The sequence below is a fragment of the Aotus nancymaae genome, unplaced genomic scaffold (genome assembly GCF_030222135.1).
Source record: "Aotus nancymaae isolate 86718 unplaced genomic scaffold, 86718_ANA_hifiasm-v0.15.2.pri h1tg000062l, whole genome shotgun sequence".
In the NCBI taxonomy this organism is placed as follows: domain Eukaryota; kingdom Metazoa; phylum Chordata; class Mammalia; order Primates; family Aotidae; genus Aotus; species Aotus nancymaae.
The window spans coordinates 4,976,764-4,977,267 of NW_026988476.1; the positions used below are offsets into that span (position 1 = coordinate 4,976,764).

Sequence of the window (504 nt, forward strand, 5' to 3'; positions counted from 1 at the left end):
CTCTATTTCTTGGGCTCAATCAATCCTCCCTCCTAGGCCTCCCAAAGTATGGGATTACAGGTGTGAGCCACTGTGCCTGGACTTTTAAAATTATTTGTGAGGTTTTCGATTCTCCTCAAAACTGTCAAAGTCATGAAAAAAAGGGAAGACTGAGACACTATCACAGACCAGAGGAGACAACTAAATACAATGTGGTTTCTTGGACTAGATCCCAAACAGAAAAAGAACATTGGTGGAAAAGGATTCAGAATGCTTGCCCTAGAGCTGCAGATGCTGTTGAGTGAGGGCACAGAGAGCACCAGGATCAAACGGATAGGGTCTCACATTAACATGGTCAGGTCTCACATTAACATTAACACCATGAGCTTTGCGCAGTGGCAGTATCGTAGCCAATAAGGTTTATCCAAGGCGCGATTATTGCTAATTGAAAGCTTTTCCCAATACCCCACCGTGATGACCTGCAATACAGTCGGCAATGGCAATTTTTGACAGTCTCTACAGAGA

The 504-nt window shown here is 44.0% G+C and overlaps 1 non-coding gene across 1 annotated transcript; it reads left to right on the forward strand.

Annotated features, from left to right (window-relative positions):
• Positions 1-363: 363 nt before the first annotated feature.
• Positions 364-504, forward strand: LOC135270508 (U4 spliceosomal RNA). The gene has a single exon (XR_010338670.1). It is a non-coding gene; the product is annotated as a U4 spliceosomal RNA (small nuclear RNA).